This window comes from Protopterus annectens, chromosome 6.part0 (assembly GCF_019279795.1).
Source record: "Protopterus annectens isolate FY-2018-M chromosome 6.part0, PAN1.0, whole genome shotgun sequence".
Lineage (NCBI taxonomy): Eukaryota > Metazoa > Chordata > Ceratodontiformes > Protopteridae > Protopterus > Protopterus annectens.
In genome coordinates this window covers 1,346,340,465-1,346,354,897 of record NC_056737.1, presented here as the reverse complement: position 1 = coordinate 1,346,354,897, position 14,433 = coordinate 1,346,340,465, and positions in this window count along the sequence as shown.

The window sequence follows — 14,433 nt, the reverse complement described above, 5'->3', positions numbered from 1 at the left end:
ACAAACTTGTATGCCAGACACACGTCACCTCTGAGCAGTCTGTATGAGACTGAGTAGAGGGACAGGGCTTTTAGCCTATCTGTATAGGATAGGTGTTTTGAGACCCTGTGGTCTCTCAAACTGCTGCATGTGCCTGGCAAGGTACATGCCGAAGGGGGCATTGTACTTGATAATGCATCTGATAAGGGGGGAGTACAGGGATGTTATGACCTCCTTGTTCCTGGATGAAATACCCTTACTTATGAGATGGGCCATGTAGAAAGCCTTCAGTACAACAGAGGCAACATGGTGGTCAAAAGTCAGGTTGCTATCAACCTGGGTGCCCAAGTGCCTCACTATTGATTGCATGCTTAGTACGTTGTTATTAATGTGATAATTAGAGGGGACACCATTTTCCCCAAAGGGGATAATGATGCATTTTTAAGGTAAATCCCCTAAAATTAACTCTCCAACATTATGCTACCTGACTGTAGAAAGACAGATAGAAAAATATACATATAGTTACATATAGCTTTAGATATAATTGATATTAGTTAAAGCATAGTATGGGATATTTATATCAAAGTAAAAAAGTGAACATAATCAAGCATTTTTAATAAATGCAACTTTTTTAGTCCTTATAATGATTTTTAACTCTTGAACAATTTCTGAATCTGTTTGGGTTCTTCAGTGGTCTACTATAGCAAAGGAATTTAACAGGACTTCTTACAATGAGCATTTGATCTTCCCCATGGAACAGTTTTTACTGCACAACAGCTCCATTTGTAGACACAGCTTCAGGCGTCTGTCTTCACAGCTATTGACTAGCACAGCTATCACAGTTTCTATTTTTTTGCAACAGTGCTTGCTGTGGCAACCTTGGTCACTCATCTTTTTGAATTAAATATATTTTTTATAAAATTGTCTGTGATTTCTGTTATATAGCTTTCTGTCTTCCCTATAGACAAGATAGAAAATTGGCCCAACTGCTTCACCAACCAGTTCAACTTCAGGTTGCAAACTTTTCCTGTAGCTTTTGTATTTTTCCACTGTCACCAGGTTGGTATCCTTTTACAGTTTCTATCACAGTAGTATTTCTGTCTCTAGGGTGGCCACGGTGGTGCAGTGGTTAGAGTTGTCACCTCACAGCAAGAGGTTCCCTGGTTTGATCCTTGGCTGGAGTGCCTTCTGTGGGGAGTCTGCATGTCCTCCCTGTGGTCGCGTGGGTTTCCTCCCAGTGCTCCGGTTTCCTCCCACATCCCAAAGACATGCTGTAAGTGGATTAGACACTCTAAATTGGCCCTAGGTGTGCATGCGTATGTGTGCCTTCTGTAGAAGGTTGGGTGCTGGGCTGGCAACTCGACACCATAAAACTCTACTGCCAATCATAAGCAGACAGGTGATCCACTGTGGTGACCCCTAACCGGGAAAAGCCGAAAGAAGAAGTATTTCTGTCTCTGTTAATGTCTTTCCAGTGTGCCATTTACTAATTGTTCATTTTCAGGCTATAGGAATGTACCTAAAGTAGGTAATTTGGATTTCAGTTTTTCTGTCCAGTAAAAATTGAAGCACTGAGAGGTTGACTGACTGCAGTAGAGTTTTCCTGCATTCCAAAATTATGAGGTAACAGTCTTCACAGATTTGCTATATCTCTTTCATACAAGATTCTGCACTATTTGCATAGTTATTTCTACTAGTCCATTTGATCATGAGTACTGTGGCCTGAATGTCATAGGTCTAAATTCCAACTCATGCACACATCTTCTGAATTTCTAACTTTTTCATTTTGGCTTATTGTCAGATATGACAACATAAGGCATCCCTGATGCACTAACCACACTTGCACTTGTGTCTGTCAGTTTATTTTGGAAAACCTAAAATAATAGTACATACAGATTAGGCACATATCTTTTTGAATAAGAATAATCTCTGCTATATGAATGTTCATGTAGTGTACAGGCTAGCATGTCATCCTTTTGGAGTGTTGTTATGATGTGTACTGCAGATGTCACAAATTTGTACTACTTATTTTATATGAATCAGCATTCCTAGACAGTAAGTAATACATTTTGCTCTTTTCTGCACTTTTCCATTTGTGGTTTATATATACTCTCAAGCATTTGTCCTTTCCTTTGCTTTGGAATTATTATTTTGCTAGCTTTGAGCATTATGCCCTAAGCAGAGTTTATTTCTTATTTGAAAGGAAAATCAGACTGCTTATTTTTTCCTGATTTTTGCTTAGGCTATCCATGCAGTTTAATCTTTCAGTAACTGAATTTCTAAGCTAGTGTCAGCAAGTTTCTGAAATTGCTTTACTTTTCTTCTATCATTAAATGAAGTTTTATCAAACAATCTCTAATTTTTCATGTATTTATTGTAAGTATGGACTACCTGGCATATTTGCTATGTATAATCCCTTAATCAGTTTGCATTTCAGTTTTGGTTCATAAATTTGTATATTAATTAGCATTCTCTCCAATATAGGAGGTGCTTTGTACAAAGACATTTTGGATATACTTTGCAATGGTATGTGGTCTGTTCTACCTGAACATTTACCATATAGATATCTATGGAGTTTTGCACATTAGTATATGCTTTCTAACAATTCCAGTTCTATCTGAGCATATTTATTTTATGCATCTGTAAATGTTCTTGACCCATAAGTAACCTGACTGTCTGTCTTTCAAATCATTCACAGCTTTTTTTGATGGCACCTACTCTAGTTACAACATGACCTGTTTATTATTCACATCATAGTACTTTAATGGTCTGTCTTATGCTATTTTCCTATTCATAGCTAAATTCATAGACTACGTATTGCTCAGACAGCTTTTCTTAGAGGCATGGAAGCTTTTCATAGAGGTATGGTTATCTCAGTCATATTAGATACTGATGCTGTGAGATGATGCATTGTTCATAGCATCTTCTATAATCCTTCTTTGTCTTCTATCTTTGACATTTATACAAATGTTTTGTGTCAGGTTTCAGTCCATCATATGCTAACATATGAGTCATATATTTCAGACTTCTCAATCTTATTTACATTTGTTCTTATTTAACTTGAAATTATGTAGTCTTAATCTAATTTTCAGCTGTATTAGTCTTTTGTCATGTTCATTTCAGTCTGACCCTACATTAATAGATCATCAGTTAAATTTGCAACACCTTCCAAGCCTACATTTACTTTTGCAACCTCTCTTTGTTAAAGTTCTTCTACTGATGAAACACTAAATGGAATTTTGCAAAAACTGTACCTTCCTATTAGCATATTAAATGTATACAATATGGAAATTACATCATCAGCTTTATTTGCTATAATCTGTAGTTTACAGTTAGTATGGAAAATGACTTGGCAATTGGGACTATTGAACATTCTTAAACTATAAGCAATGTTAATGCTTTTTTATCACTTTATTCAGATCTTGCAGCTCAGTACACACATATTTTACTTCTTCTAAACACTAACCATATTACTGACTGGTTCAATTAACTTTATTTGTTTTTGTGTTTTCCCCATTGTCAATCATCAGCACCCTTTTTTGCCAATCAGCCCATTTATTCCCTATCAACAGGCAAGGGGATGACAACAAAGGGTCATCATTCAGTCAGCCATCAGAAGAAGTTCAAGGTTTTTTCCTACTTTGGCCCTATCTCCCTGTGTGCAGTGGGCTAAGCAGAACAAGATGTCTGTGAAATGGGTTGTCTGTGTTGGTCACCCCTCACTTTTGCAAAGGACATTGGAAGTGAGCAACCCCATCCACCAGTTCTGAATGATGGTAAGTGGTTTCCCGGGTTTCCATTAGTGAAATTCCAATTTCTGTGTGTTTCCAGAGCACCTGCACCTCTTTCTTCACCCTGGGAGAGGTGAATGGACCATGCTTCTTCAACTCTCCCTGCCTCATTCCTCCATTGATGGAGAAACTAATCAACAAATTTGGTTATCTACCTTATTGAGGTGATGGGGTGAATTTCTGGTTGAAGAGTTGTGATGCTTAGTAATAGAAACAGCAGAGGATATTAAGTGATCATTAAATTTGCAATCAATATTAAACTTGAATTCAAATGGTAGAGGGATGGACTGATGCCTTTTTTGGCTTTCAGGAGATTATTATTAGTAGCACAAAAGTCTTTAGGATTGCTTAGCTGGGATTGTAGTAGATTGGAATATTTCTGCATTGCTTAGGTTTTGCAGTTTTTATTAGGTTTGGAGGCTGCATGGTGAGTTATGCATTTGCAGTTTCCCTCCATGCCTTGTCCCTATTTCTCATAAGTTGTTTTGCTTTGCATGCCAGTCAGAAGCCTGATATTACTTTGCCTATTTTTCCTGGCTAGGAGCTTGCTGGTTGAGAATATTTAAAAGGTGTTATTGAAATATATAACAGCTTTGTCAAGTGGCAGGTATTTTAAAGGGGACCAGTTACAATGTTTTAATATGTCGACAAAAGTGTCTGTATGAAGCACTGTAAGGTTTCTCACTGAGTTGAAATATATGTTTACTGGCCTTTTATTGTTAGCCACACTGATAATGTTTGGATAGTGATCATTTAAGCAGTCAGGAAGAATACTTATGTGAGTTATTTTGTCTAGGATGGTTGTTAGGATTAAGTCTAGAGTGCTTGCTTTAGTCAAAGATTTGTTGAAGATCCACCAAAGTCAGTAATGTCCACTTGTAAAATATTCTGATGTTACTGATGCTTCCTAAGTTGCAATTACAGTTCCAGGGAAGGGGTAGGGGTTGTGAGGAGTTGCTGTGACCTTGGCAAAGTTGTAGTGGATGAGCAGGAGTCTAGTATGACTCTTTTTACATAAAGACTGATCCGTTTCTCTTAATAGTCTCCATTGTTTCATGTTTTCCTAAACCATAAATTATTCTGTCTCTTATTAAAGAATCTTACAGCTCCCAAAAATATAGTCTTTGGCTCTGTTCTTCAATTCACTATCAGAAACATCAGTGGTCTTTGTAGGCTCTTTTGTAAGGAACAAATGAATAAATGGTAAGTTTTTCTATGCTCTCAGTAACTCTTACATTTCTAAATGCTGTTGATTTGTCTTTCATGTCTTCAAGAAGTTTAGTACTTTTTCCCTGGTGACACACAAAGAGGTGGGATACAGCACCTTTTCAAGCTTCTCAGCTGATGCTAATGCAGTGAGGAATACACTGAATTTCTGGATCCAAACTTTCTAGTTTTCTCCTAAATTCACTTGCTGCAACAAACTTTCAGATGATTGCAGTTGATGCACTGTCCACTGTACCATTATATTTCTGTAGTTCTGAAGGTGTAAACCCCATCCATAGCCAATCTTCTTACCCATTACACTACAAATCAGCATCTCCCATCTCATGACAAATCTTTCCTCTGCATCTCCAGGGCAAACAGTACTGCAGGCAAAGCTCTCTTTTCCCACACTGTTGCTAAAAACTGGAATTCCCTCCCCCATTCGCTGACCACTGCCTCTACTGCCCCACAATTCAAAAACTCCCTCAAATCACATCTACTAAGCACCTGGTTGTGTCCTTGTATCACTTAAACTTTACTCTCCCATCTCCCCCTTCTTTTTCCAACTTCCAAGCTACTCACTTTAACCCACTACAGTATTAAACCCAGCCAATAACTCTGGCTATTAGTTGCTTCTTCTCATAGTGGGCGATTGCTCCTCCTTTTGTCACAATCATTATACACCTGCACATTAAATGGAATTCCTGACTGTTTCTCCTGGAAAATTTCTTTTTCCAATTTATTTTATATATTTTCAGTGTTTGGCAAAATGTCTAACTCCATGTTGTATGATTTAAATGACTTTTGTATAACACTGTATAAATTTGCTTCTCTTGGGTTTTTTTTTTTTTTTTTTGGTAACAATGTTTCGGAGCTTTTCTCCCTGGGCCTCCACTGTAAATGGACCTGGTCCAGTTGGAATTTCCTGGTTAACAAATGTAAAATAAAATAAATAAAATAAATAAACTATTGAATGCAAATGTATTTCTTCACATCTGCACATCTATTTCTTCATTTTGATACCATGTGATGTATGTTAGTTTGTCAAGTTACTGAGTAAATTACATATAGATATTGCAACTGTAACTAACTTCCTTGAAGTCTTTAATTCAAGTGAACTCTAAAAGTATACCACATGGCATGTGGCTTCATATAGCTAGCGAATTGTCAAGTAAAGTTATATACCTCACATATGACACATACAGCTATGTCTTCGGCCCCCCCCAATAACTAAATACTGTTAGTGCTGTCATTCACCAACTGGTAATATCCACCTTTCTGAATCACATGTTAACCTGGTAGTACTATGTGAAGCATGGAGTTACAGTGATCTCAGCATAGAATTATGAATTATCATCCACTTGCATAAAATGATGTTTGAGCTGCTTCATAACACTTTAGTTGTGGAATTATCTCCATAGCCTTCCCTTTTTTCTATACTAATAAATAGATCTATTCAAGAAGGCACAGTCCCAAGCATCTGCAAATCTTTCTACACTACACCATTGCTCAAAGGAGGTAACTCCACAGACCTCTCTAACTTTAGACCAATAGTCATCCTATCACTGTTTTCTAAAATTCTTGAAAGGTGCATCCACTCTCAACTGTGTAAATACCTAATCAATGAAAACCTCTTAACCCCTACCCAACACAGCTTTCGGCTCAACCATAGTGCTGCCCCCGCCCTCTTATATTTTACTCACACAGCTTCTGAGGCCAGAGATAATAATCAACTATTGTCCTGTCTCTTTCTTAACCTATCCAAAGCATTTAATATAGTGTCATACTCTAAACTACTAACAAAACTAACTGATCTTAACCTCTCTCCTCCAACCCTGCAGTGGTTCTCCAGCTACCTTACTAATAGACTACAATCTGTCCGATGGTTCACCTCCTGCTCCCCCTTCTTGCCTGTAAAAACAGGTGTCCCCTCAGGTTCTATCCTAGGCCCCTTCCTATTCAATATCTTTACCAATTACCTTCACTCTACCTGCAGCCACTCAACTCTTATCCAATACGCAGATGACTCAACCCTCATCATTACCTCTGACAACATGTCACATCTTCATTCACTTACACAAAACACATTCTTCACTGTAGAAAAATGGCTTAATGAAAATCAACTTATCCTAAACCTAAAAAAAAACTGTTACTCTTCCTACCAAGATCACTTTCACACCACAAATCTACCTTTTCCGTCTCTTCTCTAAACAACACAGTTATCATAGTTGATCCACATACTAAACTCCTGGTCACCATAGTAGATGACCAACAAAAATGTGATCAGTATATTCATCAGTGTATCAAAAAGACACATCAAAAACTGGAATTACTGTATTGGAACAAAAATTTCCTTACACCAGATGCTAAACTATCCCTAACAAGGGCCTTCCTCCTGCCATGCCTTCTCTATGCCTCTCACATCATAACAAACTTACAATCCACATTAATCTCCCAACTCGAACAAACATATAACAAAACTGCCAGATTTGCAACTAACCAACCTTATAAATCACACTATTGCATTGCATTAAAAAACTGTAGTGGCTAGATTCTCCCCATCAACTTCTTATCTCACAGCTACAAATCACACACTCCATCCTACACAGACCTACTGCCTGCCCCCTCCTCTCCTTCCTTGTTTCCTTCAACACCTTTAATAGACCTCTCAGAAGCTCTGACCACCAACTCCTTGATATATACATAAACCCAACAAAAACATTGGTTCATAGGTTGGTACTAGGCTATCGGCCCTAGGGCCTATGCAAGCCTAGCCATAACAATTCCCTGGATATTTCTTCCCACAATATTTACTTCTCCAGGCCCCTGTCTAGCAGGGTGACTGACATGATCCCCGGGGTGAATTTCCTATCTCCCATTCAATCATCAAGGTTCCTTTTGAAGAGGGCCAATGAGGCGCTTTGCTTGATATGTATGGGCAGTCTATTCCAGAGTATGGGGAGTCTCTGGGTCAGGAACCTATCCCTCCAGCATGTTTTGTTCATTGTGATGACAAGGTTTAGATCCCTGGAGCGTGTGACTCTGAGGGATTGGGATTTCTTTAAGTGGAGCATGTCCAACAGCTCAGGGTTTGACATGGCCTTGTATGTTAAGCAGGGATCGCCTCTGAGTAGACGATGTGCCACAGAGTGTAGCTGGAGTTTTTTTACTACTTTACAATTACAATGTGTCTTTAGCCTGGAACAGATTTCCTAACTCTATTAGAAACATCCCAAATACAAATCAATTTAAAAAGCAACTAAAACATTTTCTCTTAAACTCATGGATCTGCCGCTGCCAGGAGTCTACATGAACCTTCCCACCTCTCTGACCTTTTCTCTCTTCCTTTAAACCACTTCTCTTCCTCTCTATTAACTCTATGGCTGCTTTTCTTTGAATCTGCCTTCTCACAGTTTTAAGTAGCTTTACTCATGTGGCAGTGTAACTACTATGTACTCCACTATAACTAAAAACAATGTAGTTATGTATGTAGTTCATCTATTTTTGTAGTTACTATCACCCTTATAGCACATTGACTCCAATCTGCCTGTATATTGTACACTTCATCCCTCATCTGTAAATACATTTTGTGCATATTTAAAATTGCCAGATTCAGTTAAACTGATCTCATTTTATTTGTTTATTGTGAACTGTATTTTTGCTTTACTTTTTGTGTATATTCCATGTTTACTTTTTATTCTATTATATAACTTAAAATACATTTTTCTATGTTCTACAAATACTTGTATGAAATATCCTGGAGCTTTTTTCCTCAGGTCTCCACTGAAAATGGGCTTCTAGCTCAGCTGGACTGTAACCCAGTTAACAAATGTCAAATAAATAAATAAATAAAAATCCCATTGAGTGATTTAGAAACACTTAGTGAACATGAAGGTAATAATTACACAAGAAATGTGTAACTCAGCCAAAAATGTGCAGTCATTTTGATGGCATCCATGTTAGATACAACCATTTCTAGGGCAGAACATCGGTTGTATTGCCTACACTGACATTTTATCACTTATGCTTTTGTGGTGTGTTCCTTGCTATCAGTTCATATCATGGTGACACTTTTCTACTTGTGTTTTGTGTGGTAATATCTGATTTACAACTTGAAGAGACATGCATTGTACCACGTATCCTGCTGTGGTATCAACACGGCAGCTACTACAGCTCATTAATTCCAAGACTCAGAAACATAAGCCCCAATCTATGAAAATAATCTAAAATTGCAAAAGAACAGTGAATGTCAAACATCATTCTTCATCTTTAAAGTTATTTTTGAAGTAGCCAAACCTCCCTGTACCCTCCAATGTGGGGAGTGAGTAAGCTTCCCACACTCCCTTATTTTTATAGGTACTATCTCCAACATCATCATACCTCAGAAAAAAGGAATAGTCCTAGAAACAACAATCTCAGACTTGGTATATGTGGCATGTGCTCAAATTTTGTCTCATTTAGTTTCATTATTCTGGAACTTGAATTAATGAGTCTTGCAATATCAGATTGTTCATAGTTTGTCCACTGTTGCTACCACTGTGAATATTACCATGGAGCTTGTCATATTCTTATGTATTTATCCATCTCTTTGTCCGTCTTTGTTAACCATGATTGTATATCTAGTCAGATTTGATTTTCAGCAGAAGCCAGTGAAGAAAAGCTCTAGAATAGAATAAATATGAGTTAAAATTACATGATATAAGTATAAATATTTAGATACAAAGGCAAAATTCACACAAGTAAATACAAGTGTATCTGTATAAAGTACAGGCAGGAACAAAATGGAAGAATTGCTTATCTGCTATAGAGGTCCAAAGAACAAAAGCTGATAATAAATGTAAGGACTAGAATTAGCAAATAAAAGGGAGATAAAGCTGTAGAAGGAGTTAGCATGAGCTAAAAGAGGGATTATATGAGATGAGTATGAAAAATATGATGACATACGGAGATAAGAGTCAGAATGAAGATTATGGTCTTCAATCTGTATGTCAAGTTATTAAGGTACTAAAGGAAAGCATCAAATGAATTCATTAAAGGATGAATCGATTTTAAGTTGAACTGGAGAGTATTCAGAATATGTAGAAAATATACTTGACTCTACTTGTATTTCCAAGCTCAATCTGAGAAGAAGACAGCGTTAGTTGTTCTTTTAAACTGGTTACTTTTTGGAATCTTTCTTATTTGTACCATCAGCTTGTTCCACTTCTAAGTACATTCTAAGTACATGTGCAGAATAAAGGTAGCCTCCATGACAGTTGGTGAACATGATAACTTTGATCAGACATTGAACATGTGACATAATACATGGGGAACACTGTGGTCAATGACACTTCCAGGCACTATAGGATGTCAGACATTGAACGTGTGACATAATACATGGGGAACACTCTGGTCAATGACACTTCCAGGTACTATAGGATGTCAGACATTGAACATGTGACATAATACATGGGGAACACTGTGGTCAATGACACTTCCAGGCACTATAGGATGTCAGACATTGAACGTGTGACATAATACATGGGGAACACTCTGGTCAATGACACTTCCAGGTACTATAGGACGTCAGACATTGAACATGTGACATAATACATGGGGAACACTGTGGTCAATGACACTTCCAGGTACTATAGGAGGTCAGACATTGAACATGTGACATAATACATGGGGAACAATGTGGTCAATGACACTTCCAGGTACTATAGGAGGTCAGACATTGAACATGTGACATAATACATGGGGAACAATGTGGTCAGTGACACTTCCAGGTACTATAGGAGGTCAGACATTGAACATGTGACATAATACATGGGAAACACTGTGGTCAATGGCACTTCCAGGCACTATAGGAAGCACAGAAACATTTTTAACTGTGAAGAGGTAAGGAAGTGGGAAAAGTTCTAGACAAGCAACATTAAGAAAAGCAAAAGAGTAATGAACTCTGTTTGGCAGATTTGCTGCAAATGTTGTTACCTTGCTTTCTTGAGTTCAGTACACTGTGTGCTAGGAACATTAGAAAGTATAGAGCTTGCGACAAAAGACTTGGTAACAAGCAAGCAAACATGATAGTAATGAGGGCTACATCTGTAAGATAGACTTCAATACTATATTGTTGGCCAGATTTTGGTGTTTTTTTATTACATTATCAATGTGGATATCAGGTCTAATTTTATGACTGATTACAGTGCAGGTAATTTAATCTGATTACCTTAATCTAAGTACTAATGTCAGAGAAGATTTTCAAGCTTGAGATTGCTTGCTCTACTCTACTGAAGCTTGAACCTAAGGTGTTACATAATGTATTTCTAGTGAAGAACATAATTTCGGTTTTATTTACATTTAAATAAGCCCTGTTTCTAATAGCCATCTTTATGCATTTGTAAATGAATGTTGTAGTTCAGAACTATTTGTTTTAATGCACTGACAGAAAAGGTTATGGTTCAGTCATCAGCATATTGAATGAGCTGGGCTGGATGTGAAGCAGAGACCATAGTATTGACAAATATACTGATAAGTAATGGTCAGAGGATACAACCTTGGGGTATTTCCATTTTATCTGATCAGCGATAGGGATCTTGAGCTGTGGACTGACTGCATACAGTTTGAAAGATAGTTTGTGAACCCTTTAATTGGCCACTACCTAAATCTTGACCTCATAGTTTAGTAATGTGAAGCAGATGGCTGATTGTAATGAATGCTTTAGACAGAAAGTATATAGAGAGAAATTACCATAAATCCATAACTGAGACTGAAAAAGCTAGCCAGATGAAAATCAAGATGGATTGCGACAGGGAAAAGATTATTTCTTAGAAAGAAAGTGAGATGCATAACTACACATCTCTCAATTATTATAGGCAGGAGACAGAGAAGAGCAATGGTCCTGTAGTTTTCTAACTCTATGGACACTTCTCTTTTGTTAAGTGGTATAGTAATGGATGATTTCCAGCATTTGGGAAAGTAATTTCTAGAAAGTGAGTGATCAATCAGTTTTAATATGGGATCATCAATGGCTTCAGAAGATAAGCTAAGAACTTGGGTTGGGAGGGTGGCCTAATGGTTATGGTGTTTGTCTTAGAAACACAAGGTGCAAGGTTCAAGTCTCCCAAGGAATAATTGGCTAGGCTTAAAATGGCTCGCAAGGGCAGTTAGTCTAGTACTAACCTATGAACTTTTCAGGGAGATTACATGAGCAGGAGAGGTGTTTTAAGAATGCATTAGTTGTGAGGGCAGAAGATCAGCTAAAGATGGGAAAAGATTGGAAAGGACTCTTTGCTGCTCATGCTAGTTTAAGAAAAGATGAAGCAGGATGGAAGGGATTTTGCAGTTTTTAGGTAATGTCCCTTGATCACATTAGCAATGTCAGATGCCAGTAGAGGTTCCTGCACTGTGCATAGTAGCTGAAGTTGACTGAAGGAAACCAGCCCTGTAAACTTCTCAACATTTCTGATGTTCAGTCTGTTAATTTTCCCCATGTCCTGCCAATGTATATTTGCTCATTTCACCTATGCAGTGTGAGAGTTGTTGAACAGATCTGACAATTGCATTAAAGTTTGTGATTAAGATCTTGCTGGGATAGAAACACATGTGCCATCATCCCTTGGATGTTGCAAAAGGCTTGTGTAGTTTTTGAAAAATCTATAACTTTGTCATATAACAGTGTGGAATTGAATCTTTTACCAGAAAAAATGCTAGTGGCTGTATTTTTGAAACATTACTCCTTAATTATTTAGCACAGATGATTGCCAAACAATTAGTTTGTCTGTATTTGGTTGTGGGATTCAGTACACCTTGAAGGTGGGATATTGAGGTGCCAGTGTATTGATTACCTTTTAGATTTGGCATTTTATAGAACATTAATTGTTTAAGTGTATATAGAAAAGTTTTATTTCCAAATCCTGCCCAGCAAAATGGTATGCTTCCTTCCAGCTGAACTCTTGAAGTTTATTCTCTTAACTTAAAAGGGTTGCATCCTAAGCTTCTTGAAAAAATCAAGTTATACTCACACAGTTCAAACAAATGTTTGGATCTTTGGAACCATAAGTGTTACTAATCAAGGAGAAATGGCAAACTTTTCAGCACAAACTTACCTTTATAGTAGTCACATTCATTAGATTCTAGGTTTTGAGCTAGATTTTATAAGTCACGATGAACACATTAAATATTAATTTTGTAATATTTTGTAAACAACTTTAATATATCATAAAACACTCTAACTGTACACATACTATCAGCAGTGTTTTTCATCCACCAGCTGTGAGTTTACATATGATGTTAAACAGTTCTATCTGTGTCACTTAACTGTAGTGATAGTTAATGTATACAAATAATATTCAATATCTATTTAGTTATTCTAGGCAGAGTTCAAATATTCATGCAGTTGAGTTCCAAATCTGTTAGCATTAAAATGATCTCTTTTAATAACTTGTATGTAGCATATGTTTACATACCTCTCAACCTCTTAACACAAAAACTCTGAACAAAACCTAAAATAATAGGGGAACAAAGGCACCAAAATAGGGACAGATCTTAAATATCGCACTTAAAAACTTAGAAAGTTGTTAGAATGACAGGAATTGTGTTAGCCTGCATTTTTCTGAGATATGAAGTCTGAAACTCAAATGTACATCATTATTTAGTGACTTCAATCCTCAGTGATTTGCAAGAAAACCACAAATTTTATGAGAAACAGACTAAAATATGAGGCAAAACTGAACATTCTGCAAAAATCTGGACATTTGAGAGGTATACATATGTAATGAAACACCTGGAGGAGTCACTAGTGTTTAATGAGCAAACAAGAGACTAATGCAGCAAGTGAGAGAGGCAAGTAAGGAATGTAACTCATGCTCTATCAAAATGAGATAAATATGAAGAAATAAAAATAATCAACTATAACTGGGATTCAGAAACACAGAGTAAGTGGGCATGAGCAGCCCACCACAGTTTATCCTATTTGCACTTCAAGGTGCATTGATCAGTAACAATGGGGGAAATGTGCAAGACATGGAACTTATTAACTATTATGCTCAGGGCTGCAATACAATATGTGAGAAGTGCATTTACCACTGATTCTTGGTCACAGGGAAATATGAGAAAAAGCAGAGAATATCAGTTGTGCACATACGTTGAAGAGGCACTGTGTAATCATGCGTGCAGTGACATGCCAAGAACAGCTCATGTAGAAACCTTACAGGGTCATTCTACTGAAAAGTAAACATCACTAGTGCATGCACCTAGAAGAGGCACTGTGTGATCTAGTCTGTAGAGAAATGCCAAGAAGTCATATAAGCTGTAAATGGTCATCATATCAGAGTGTTCATCTGCTTTTTGACCAAATTAAAGGGTGGAACTGAGAATACAGAAAAGTAATGACAAAAAAAAAAAAAAATATATATATATATATATATATATATATATATACATACATATATATAGGTTCATAGGTTGGTACTAAGCT